This window comes from Aphelocoma coerulescens, chromosome 7 (genome assembly GCF_041296385.1).
Source record: "Aphelocoma coerulescens isolate FSJ_1873_10779 chromosome 7, UR_Acoe_1.0, whole genome shotgun sequence".
Classification (NCBI taxonomy): Eukaryota; Metazoa; Chordata; class Aves; order Passeriformes; family Corvidae; genus Aphelocoma; species Aphelocoma coerulescens.
The window spans coordinates 12,457,484-12,464,575 of record NC_091021.1 but is presented as its reverse complement, the minus strand read 5'-3'; the positions used below and the strand labels follow the sequence as shown (position 1 = coordinate 12,464,575).

At 41.9% G+C, this 7,092-nt stretch overlaps 1 protein-coding gene across 1 annotated transcript in view; it reads right to left on the bottom strand.

Moving 5' to 3' along the window:
• Positions 1–575: 575 nt before the first annotated feature.
• FZD7 (frizzled class receptor 7) overlaps positions 576–7,092 on the bottom strand; it is a 28,827-nt gene continuing 22,310 nt past the window's right edge. The window contains exon 2 of the transcript XR_011152293.1: positions 576–587. The gene's annotated coding sequence lies outside the window, so the exon portion shown is untranslated. The remainder of the gene's footprint in view (positions 588–7,092) is intronic.

The following is a 7,092-nucleotide window of genomic DNA, read 5'->3' as shown; positions in this document are numbered from 1 at the left end:
CTCTCCATATGTCAAGGTGTTCGAGAAATAAGACAGCCTTTGTGAAGGCACAGGGACCAGGTTGGCTCCATTTAAAACCTCAGCACAGGTACAGGTTTAATCATGACAAATTGACTATAGCTGGTATCTTTCAAAGGAAAGAGGGGAAGATGATTCTAAAGAATATGTTTCAATATCAGGTTAATTTTATTAGGAGCTTGCTAACAGGCACCATCAGTGAATAGCACTAGTCATTCTGAAGTTTCATGGAGTCAGTGGGTAGTTAACATCTAGAGGAACAGGAGCCAGGAGCCTCGTGTAATCTGTGGCTTCTCACCTGCTCTCCTCTGTATGCCAAGGTGGTTCTTGTCAAGTCCTGGAGGGTGTGTAGCTCCAGCTGTAGTTTTCTTATATCCATGTAGTCCTGCAGGCCCATTTGTCTACCTCCCTTTTTTCCATGAAGGCTCAGAGTACAGAATCAATGTCCCCATTTTTGTAATGTCCATTTCTGGAAGGGACAGACCCAAACAGTCCTTCATGATGTGCTTTGCATTTGAAGTCTTGCTAAAATGGGAGTAACTTCCATGAGATTTCCAGTTGAAATAATCCTGAAACAGAGAAGGGATGAAGTAGCATAGACATTGGAGTGGAAAAGCAAAACAAAACTTTTAATCAATTTGGAGTTTGTCAATTTGTGGCTTATTAACTACACAGGAAATTATTCTTTCCCTACATGCTTTCTCCATTGTGGCTTTATCTGCTGTCATCAGCAAATCTATCAAATGAAACTCTTGTCTGTGCCTAAGAATTTCTGTGCAGCACAGCTAGGACCTGAGATGTGGTGTTCTCCAACAGACCAGCTACAGCAGGAAGTACTGAATGTGAGAGTTCAGGCTGTGAGTTAGTCATCAAGATTTTGCCCACTTTTAATCTGGCAGCATGATACATTACTTCAATGGGGAGTTTCATTGGCTTCTTATCAACTGCAAGAGGGTTTCATTGCTTAGGTCCAGACAAGTCTTGCCCTAGGCAAAGATGTGATAAGCATTTGCCCAGGGCAGCAGGTGCATTGGGCAGTGACTGTGAGCAGTGACTGTAAGCATGAAGCGTATACTTTGCCTAAAACCAGACCTATGTAAGGCCAGGCTGCTGCTGCTGTTGCCACCAGGATGGAGTCTCATTTGACACTGGCAGTTGTGGGTTTTTTCCTCCTTTTATCCTAGTGACAACAGGAGCAGCAAGAGCACACCTGCAGAGCTCTCTCTTCCTTCTCTTCCCAATGCATCTCCTTTTCCTGCAGCCACAGCAGCCCTTCAGCACTGGCAGCAATCTGTTTTGCCTGCAGCGCTGAGGAACAGGTGGAAAAATTCTGAGCCCAGTGTTCTGGATTTACAGATGTACAAAGGATGACTAATTTGAAGTGTTTCAGGGATACTTCATAGTTTTTACCTGTGGTCCAGTGTGTCTGGTTGACTACGGAATACACAAATTGAAACAAATGTACTTTTAAAATACCACTGACTGGATCTGAGAAGTGTCCTAACTATGGTAAGAACTGCAAGAGCAGTACTGAACACATAACACACTTGAAAGTGTTCTACATGCAAGCAGTACGTGTAGTATATTGCTAAGAAACGTGACAAAGATGTCTGTTAATAAGCATGCATGCTAGAGCCATCTTTGCACCTGTGTTCAATGTGGTTTGTATCACACTGGTTCCTCAACACTGTGGGTCAAAGCCTGGGGTACTGCTGTTGGTTCGTTGCATCTCATCCATGACCACTATTACTGTGAAACTTTCTTTTTTTGTGATTGAGAACTTAATGAATTTGACATGTAACAGTATAAGGATTAAATGTCTTAGGAATGAAAAACAATTGTAGCTTGCTATTTCTCTCAGTTTAAAGTGTTTTCCCCTTCACCTTTTCTCTTAGCATAATTGCTCTCCCTTTAGAAAAGGGGGTGTACCATGAACAGAAACATGACTCCAACCTCAGGTGGGACAGGTTGTTGCAGTGGTGATACTGTAACATGCATATCAAACAAGGAGTCCCGTGGAAAAGAAATATATATGGACAGATTCTCGGTAGCTGTTTCAGAGATGTTTATTTCTCCAGCCGCATGGCCGGGGCGCTGCCAAGGAACTGAGGCAGTCACGGGACCCGAGGGTCCTTGGCCGTGCAGGGGAACACAAAACAACCCATGGAGAACGAGGCTGACCAGGGGCAGGGAAATCCCGTGCCTCCCCCCCAGGGCCCCTCTCCCAGGGCTCCATGGCAGGAGGAAGGGACCCCGACAACAGGTAGTCTCTACACGAGAGAGATAGGGACTGCGTTATTGTAGGATTTGAATCAGTCCACAGGTCTTTTATGCTGTATCCTCTGTGAATACAAAAATCTGGCCCCTCCCAGTTCAAGAAATTTCTCTCTTCCTTACATGAGCCTTTAGCCATCAGCAGCAGAGAGATTGATCACATGATGAAGAGGGAGTTGCAGTAAAATGGTCTTAATATGAGGACTATAAAAAAAAACAGGGGGTTCCCTCAGAAACATGCTTTGTTGTAGGAAAGGCAGCAACAGACCAAATCTCCAACAGATTGTGCTATCTTAGCTGTGAGAGTCCATTCCAGCCTGAGATGCATCCCCATGCACTCAGAGATTGGAGGGGTGGCTGCTCTAGGGAGGGTAGAGATAAAATAGAGGCTTTGAGACTGTTGTGCATTGGTATTGCCTTCAATGAGGTGGCCCAAGAAGGGCTCTGGTAGATCAGCTGTCCCAGGCCATTGGGAGAAAACTGTAATAACAAGCATACAACATTTTTCTGGGGGAACTCTCTGATACCTTGAATGCAATGAATAAGGCAGGGAATTCCAAATTATTCTCGTAATTTGAGTGCTCACATACTTTCTTTGATGTAAATAGAGCGTCATATTCTGGCTCCCAATGACCAAAAGTTATATTTTAGAAGAGCTGTTCTGATAGGAATGCTTAACAGGGTGAACAGTCATGATTATTGTGAGAGGTAGAGATTCACAATCTGCCTCAAGGCAGGATGAAAAATACACAAAGCTGATGTTTTCTTCCTAGTCCCTCTGGCTCTAGTAGAACTGCAGTGCTGAAGGTAGGAGGGAATTTTGGCATAAATTTTGATCTGCATCCTATTGGACTTTCAGTTTTTCTGTGTACCTGGATAAAAATATTATTATTTCAGAAATAATTCTGAAGGCACAGTGAGCCAGGTTGGGGTGCTGCAGTGTGCTTTCAGTGTGAACTGACAGGGAAATTCTCTGTCTGTGGCTCTAATGTATTCAGTTTTTATGGCAACACTGAAGTGCATCTCATATACAAGTCTTTTTTAGCCACTGTGAAATTGATGGAATGCCCTATTCAAAGAAAGTATTATTTTAAATAACTATTACTATGTAGATTCAAAAAAATACACAGATCCTAGAACTAGCAGGTTTACTCATTCATCTGACAGCTAACAACAGAGACAATGATTTTCCCTTTAAAATTTGTGTGTGTGTGTGTGTTTTGCCTTCCCAAACAATAATTTTAAGATATTCCAGTTTTAGCTACCGCAGACATAAATCTCTCTCATTATATTATGCCATTGGTTACCACATTTTGATTTTCACTACAGAGAAGATACTGTGAAATAATTTGTCATTCTATTATTTCAACACAAGTTAACATTCTGAAATTAAAAATATTTAATCTCTGAGAGCTACTATGGAGAATTTTATAACAGCAGCTCGCCTCTGGTTCCTAAGGCGCTTTCAGTTCCCCCTGCTCTGTTTTTCACCACCTTCCCATTGCCACATCTTAGAGGGAGAGATTAGGCATTGAGCCTGAGTGCTCAGACAGACTCTTTGTTCAGAAATACACTAATTCATAATTCCGTGTCTTGCTAGCACACAACTCCAAATAGCAGAAAAGCCAGACTAGCATCCTGAGTTTTTGAGAAGTGTGATGTTGTTGGTTACTTTTCCCCCTCCTGTCTGTCTTGTGCACTTCTTGTTCTCTCTGTTCTGATTTTAACATCTTAGGATCTGTGAGCCACCACCATCACCTTCCTCATTGTGATCAGAGGTTGTTTTTCCATTGCTACAGTATTAAACAAAATTTGGGATCCTCATATCAGCTAGGGAGAATACAAGCAAGCACAGAAATACTCCAAAGATGGGAGTCAGGGAATGCCCTGCAGTGAATCCCCCAATGTGACCAAATAACATCATCTTCCCAAGCTGCTTTATTGTATTTTCTTTATGACAACCTCCAAATTTCGTTATTAGCTGAGAATGGAGAAAAACAGAGCTGGAAGAGACAAATTTTGAGGATTGTTTTGTAGAAGACTTATCCTCTTTGGGTTTGTGTAGGTCTTTAATGACTGAATGACTTTCTCTCTGATTGTTAACTGTTTTCTTGCAGAAATTTAGCTTAGGAACATTTCAAAGTTCCTAGGCAATTGCAGATGTAAGAGTCCCAGCATCCCTGTTACGTTCCTGACCCTTGTGATGGACTTCCTGTTCTTTATCCCCCACACCAGCACTGGGATGGCATAACCTGTTCAGATATTTACTTCTTCAGTGCTCAGGTGTGCAATTTTTTCCCTTTTCACACTTCATTCAAAGGGTCATGTTTCTCTTTCTTTAATTTTCTCACTAAGCTACTCAACTTGCTTTAAGAATTTTTAGTAGGAACAAGAGGGTTGGATGCTGTTGCTCAGTGCAATCATGCTCTGCTTTTAGAAATGGGATGTGAACACACTGAGCAGCACTTCTGCCTGACCTTGAAACCAGGAAAGTCTGTCAACTGCTCTTCAGCATCGTCTTGTGGAAGTGCCCCCTGCTGCCATGTACAAACACTTACAACAGATTACAACTGCAACTTTTAACTGTATTTCGTACAGTGTCTTTCATTCTACATGTGCTCAAAGTGCTTTACAACATACAAACAGCAATAGAAAATGTACAAAACAAATATGTCTTCAGAGGAGCTGCTTTCTTCAGATGGCAAAAATGACACTTTTACACAACAGAATAGGAATAGAAATGAGCCTGTACTGGAAGAGGTATTCTAAATTCTCCTTAGCTTAAGATAACTTAATTCTAAGCATGATTGTTCTTCATGACTGTATAATGAGTTGAACCAAACATAAATTAAGAAAATAGAGATTTAAGTGGGTATATCAATCTAAATTTACTCCCAAAGCAAGTTGTTGATTCTCTGCTTTGCATTTCTTTAGCAACTTTTCTCCATAGCACCCCATCACATAGTTTTTAAGCAGTGCTTAATTACATTTTGTTAATGTTGTGGGAAGGGGCTGTATTGGTAATTGCTTTTTATGATTGTCAGTTGTATTTGTGAGTACTGTTAGCTTATGTCATAAAAGGAGATATATTTTACATCTAAAAATTCAGCACTTTTGAGTGCTACATCTGGTTTGTTTTAAATGCCATTAAAAGAAATGTGTGTAAATTCAGAACAATGTATTCTTGAAATAAACTGTCCATTCTTGTAGCTATGAAAAACGTGCATTCAGTGAGTATCAGAGTATATCTCATTGAGACTGATTGTAATGAGCGGTTTGTTTGGGAAAAAATAATGAGTTTACTCAAAGTAGGACCCAATGCTCATCTGAATGAAAGTGGGCTTAGAGCAGAGGAGGAAAAAATTTGAACAAGGCAAACAGAGGTAGGGTCTGAGGAAGGAAATGGAAAATATTGCCGGTGCCAAGGAGAGGACGAGGGCATTGGGAGCTCTGGGGATGCTGCGCATGGAGAGAAAGAAGGACTGAGGGATGAGTGGGCAGTATGGGAGAGCGAGGATGGACTTGTTGCAGAGGTTGGTCAGAGGGCTGGTGGCTCTGGACTGGCTACAGAGTCTGAGTAGAACACAGGGATTCTTGTGCCATGTTTGGGGTCGGAGTACAGTTGTTCAGAGCAGCATTTGGCTCCCTTAGTCCATGAAACTTTCTTCCCATTGTGTTGGGAAACGAACAGTACATGTTCCACTTATGGCAAAAAAAGGATGTCTCAGAGTCCTACAGCCACTGTCACTTTTGTCCTGGAGCAGGTGTAATCTTTGCACTGAGGCTTGGATCCTCAATGTGGAGAGAACATGCAGTTATGTCAGCTGAGACATAATGTCTTGATGCATATGGGAAGGAGGAAAATACATTTTGAAAATGCTGTAATTACATCTTGCACTTCATATCTTTAAGTCTCCAGTTTGTAAATTCAGTGAAGTTCCTCTAACATGGCAGCATGAGTATGTGCATGTGAGCGTAAGTGTAAGGAATACATATGTTTTAGGGTAATTGTCTTTGGTGAGGAGAGGGACAGCAATAGCCAATGTTAAATATCACTCTTCAGTATGGTAATTTCAGCACATCTGCACCTCTTTGTGGTGCAGAGATTGGATTATTAGCCTCTGTAACAGTGCCATCTTGCACTGCAGTTCTGTTTGCTCTTGCAAACTGAGCAGGATCACATCTGCATAGGATCTTTGACAGGGGCTCTGCAGAGGTCACTGACCTGCCGTGGAACCATGTTTGCTCAGTAAGCAATGCTTTCATATCGGTACCCCACTAAGCCAGCACACCACAATGGCTTTCTTTGCCACCATGCAGTGTTTAGCTGTGTATATAAGTTTTAGGCTCAAAATGCAAAGTGCAGATGCTGACTGGTTTTGATCACTAGATATTTTGCATGGAACTAGTTAGAAAACTGGACTGTTAGCCCTCATATGTTGCCAAAGTTGTTTCAATAACTCTGCTCTGCTTAGAAATCTCTTCCAGTTCTTATCACTTACTCAGTGCTAACATAAGCCAAGTTGCAGTGTTGTTTTTCCCTGTTTTACGTGTTACACAAGAATTTTGTAAAGAAGCAGTTGTGTCCTGCTTGAGACAGGGGCTCTGCAGTGGGAATATCTGCAGTAAGCCTGGCATGTGTTGTATCTGCAGATTAAACCCAGAAGTTAATTTGTAAGCAGCCAGGCAGCCCCTCTTCACAGCAACAACAACTAATGAGGGGTCTCAGGGCCAAGCCCACAGCAGACTGGACCCTCAAGTAAATCTCTGCAGAATCCAGGGAGACAAAAACACTCGGTA